The sequence below is a fragment of the Halyomorpha halys genome, unplaced genomic scaffold (assembly GCF_000696795.3).
Source record: "Halyomorpha halys isolate HHAL.00 unplaced genomic scaffold, Hhal_1.1 Scaffold357.1, whole genome shotgun sequence".
NCBI lineage: Eukaryota > Metazoa > Arthropoda > Insecta > Hemiptera > Pentatomidae > Halyomorpha > Halyomorpha halys.
Genome location: NW_027113955.1, coordinates 330,966 through 334,944, shown reverse-complemented (window position 1 = coordinate 334,944; position 3,979 = coordinate 330,966). Strand labels below are relative to the sequence as shown.

General features: G+C 30.4%; 1 protein-coding gene across 2 annotated transcripts in view; it reads left to right on the top strand.

Annotated features, from left to right (window-relative positions):
* LOC136796724 (uncharacterized) overlaps positions 1 to 3,979 on the top strand; it is an 887,913-nt gene that overhangs the window by 565,567 nt on the left and 318,367 nt on the right. The gene's annotated exons all lie outside the window — the stretch shown is intronic.

The window sequence follows — 3,979 nt, the reverse complement described above, 5'->3', positions numbered from 1 at the left end:
TATAGTTTTTGTTTCTTTTATATTATTAAATATTAAATATTATTTATTATTTATATTATTAAATATTGGTGACGCTTTTATTTTTATTTTTTTACTCCGACGAATGTAGATAACCCAGTTAAGGTATATTGTTTGTTATTAGTTTATGTAAATGGTTTTTAATTCACCATTTTTTTAAAATTACTACAATGATTAATTAATTAGAAAGCTCGTTATTAAATATATTATTTATATAGTTATCACATTATCACTAAATTAAGGTCACTTCATGGGTATCTTCCGTGGCGTACCGATCGATTTAGGTCCGGGCCAGATTTATTTATTTTAAGACACTACAAAACAATATAATAAAACAGAGAGAGAGAGAAATACTTTATTTATTTATCTATACTGCCTAAATACGTTAGGTTGCTATCTCACACAGCATACTTATCAATCCGTAATCGGACATATATACATTACACATACATGGTATAATCATAAAAAAAATATATACAATAATAGGATATAATAAACAATTTTTTTTTCACCCCTACAGTTTCCTTCTACAGTCCATTTCGGTCTGTACAACCAATACAAATGTTTCATTCATTCCTATTTTTCTTTCTCATTTCTGTTCAATTATTCAATTCACCCGATCAACCAATTCGCTCTCCGGAATTCACCCTCCTAGATCCTCTTCAGTGTCCCGCTAAACAAATTCAATATTAGACGGTAATGTGAGATCAGACCATCATTTATAGTAACAGCAGTAGATCAGTCTACCAAGAACAAACAACTAGATACATTTTACGAGAATAAGAATAACACATAGATTAAAAGGAAAATATAATAAAAAACCGGTTACAGAAAACACTTGAATGGATAAATAAGTTTAAAAAAACATAGTATTAATAAAATAAAATAATTTAATGAATAAATACGTTAAAACACACAAATACAGAGGTCAACATATTAAAATGAATAAATAAAACAAAGAATAATTCCCATGCAGGTGATGGTGTATGATCCCCAGGGAGTCCAAAATAATATTTTCCGCCAAGATCGCAATATCCCCGATGCTAACACCTAGGCCTTCTAAGAAGCTCCTTGTTCTATCTGGTATTGTTCCACGAGATCCAAACCAGAGGCCTCTCACGGATATAAATATAAAATAAAATCGAAAACTATTAATTTATACGTGTATACAATAATGTTTTATTCCATAAAAAAAGTATACGATTTTTAAAGATGAATAGTGGTCAAACAGGAAGAAAAAATAGTAATAACTATTTAGTTATTTTCTGTTAACGATACGACTTTTCTTCAATAATTTGTTTACTTTTTTACGTTTTTTTCCCCTCAATGGGTTGCCTGGCTAAGTCCTCCACTTCTCTCTGTCCCACCAGTCTTCCTCCTCAAGTCCCCTGCTGGCCATGTCCTCCTTCACGCAGTTCTTCCACCGGGTTCGGGGTCTGTTCTGGCAGCCTGCTCCTTCCAATCCTCTCCGGAACTCCTTCGGTCACCCCTAGCCTGCTCCTAATATCCTTATTCCTTACTCTGTCCAGGCGGGTAATCCTTAGGCATCTCCTTTAGAAATCCATCTCTGCTGTTTGTAATTTGTAGTAGAGTCCTGGGTTAAGTGTCCCTGATTTCATGCGGTGTAGTTTAGTGAGGGTTCAACAAAACTTCTAAAAATTTGTCTTTTGTTGTCCCTTGAGATGACCGTCCGAGATGCAACATTCTAGACAACCTTCTTGCTAGTCTAACCTCTTGTTCCGACTCACCGTTCCCATCTATTGTTGACCCCAAGTATTTTAAGGAGTCTACCTTCTTACACACACTTACATTAACCTGAAGGTCCGAAATTTATTTATAGACCCCACAGGGTGTATTCTTTTTTTCAGTGCCTTCAGCGCTTCTTCCTGGCCAGCTCTACTACGTGAGCCCACTGCTTGGTCGTCGGCAAAGAAAAGGGAGAACAACATTTGTCAATAATGTTATCATTGAAATAAAAATTTTAAAATAAAATATTTATTTCGAAAAAAATAATTTTTTATAATAAAAAAGGACTAATAATTATCTAAGGACTAGTCATTACTCCAAAGTAAGAGGTTCTAGAATGTGCCACAACTTAATCTATGTCAGATACAAAGAAAAAAAAGTATGTGTGTGTGGATATGGCCGGGATATTATCAAAACGTTTTTAAATAAAATCGACTAACCAAAAGTATATATAATGTAAAAGTATACATTATAGAATCAATTTTTCACTTATTTTTTTCGATTTTTGGAAAAACGATTTCATTCCATACAAGGCTTTGTTATCTTTTGTTAATAAATTGTATTAAAAATAGAATTAGATCATTATTGTTATACAATAATTTTGATAACAAAATTCATTATACTTTCACTTCACGACTTGAATCTACAAGTATCAATTTTATCTCATGTTGATGTGTACAAGTTGTGAGATGATGAGATTTTTTAGTATTAACTTTTATTTTATTAAGTAAGTAATGCCATTTTTGTTATATCATCGGACAGATTTATTTTTCATTTATAATTTCAATTCTGTTAAATTAGTTGCAATGCATGATTCAGTGCGAAACCTAAAAGAGGGGATAAATCTAAGATTAAATTTTGTTTATGCCAGTATTTAGTTCAACAGGGAGGCCTCGTGTTTTTTTTTAAATTTTTTTATTTTATTTAGAAATCTTTATTCTTCTATTCTCTTTAGTATGAGATTACAAAAAGATTTCAATTTGAGACATTTACTATTAAATTTTTAGTAGTTATTTAAGAAATTTGTAACACTGACTAATGGCTATTACAGACCTTATTTTTTTTCGACAGCATTTTTATTTTATCAGGAATTATATAATTTATTTTTATACAATTTAATTTTATCATATATAAATATTATATATACTTATTTATATATGATTAAAACTTTTTATTTTCGGAGATACAGACTATGAGGAGATTATCCGTCTAAAGACCACATTGCGTCAATAATCCTGAATAAATTTAACCTTTTCAAAACAGGGAGATCCATTTTCCGCAGAGAGTGAAGTTCCGTTCTTGTACCGTGGCTAGAAGTTGTTATAAATTAATAAAATTGTTGGCAGTTATGGTTAAGTCTTTTGTAGCAATGAAACGTGATCTTAGGATAAGTCAAAATGAGTTTATTTCGGGGAAGAGTAAAACTTCCTGCGGTTACTTCGTGGATTGTAAATAATTAATTAGACAATTTTAAATGAGAAAGGAGCCAGAGCGAAAGAGGTATCCAGTTCTAACCTCATTTCTAGTGAATAAAATAAGTTTGAGCTAACGAATTATGGTCATCATAGTGAATAAAAAAGGAGCATTTAACTTTTTTTCTGTAGTTTTTACTTTTGCTTAAACTAAAACACAATCCCATTAGCTTATCCATAGAGTTCAATTTTTTTATCTATGGTTCCTGCACTACTGCTAACCCACAATGGTACATACTGGTAGTACCAAAAAAGTCATTACTTCACATTTGTGAGACGAGATCACTGGATGATCTGCGCCCTGCAACTTAAAGGTCCTAAGTTCGAAACTGGGTACCACTAACGAATTTTTTTTAATGTTACCAAATAAATAAAAATAAGGTCTGAGATAATTTTTTTTAGATATTAATAATTAATTTGAATTTTAAAAATTCACCTTGAAGATATTGATTATTTAATACCTTTTTTTAGTAATAATGAAAATAGTCAGGGGAGCGGTCAAAAGAAAAGAAAAAAATAGTTAACCACCATTTATTTGACAATGATAGTAATGTTTATTTTTTTATTAGTTATTTTTATTGTAAATAGTGCGTTTTAAGAAACATTTTATTTTACTTTTTTATTCAAAATGTGATCTCATATTATTTTGTTTATTGCAGAAATATATCCGTTTTATTTGATATTATGCTGCTAATTGGAGTGTTTTTGTTTCAAATATGTATGCTTTAATTATAACTATATAT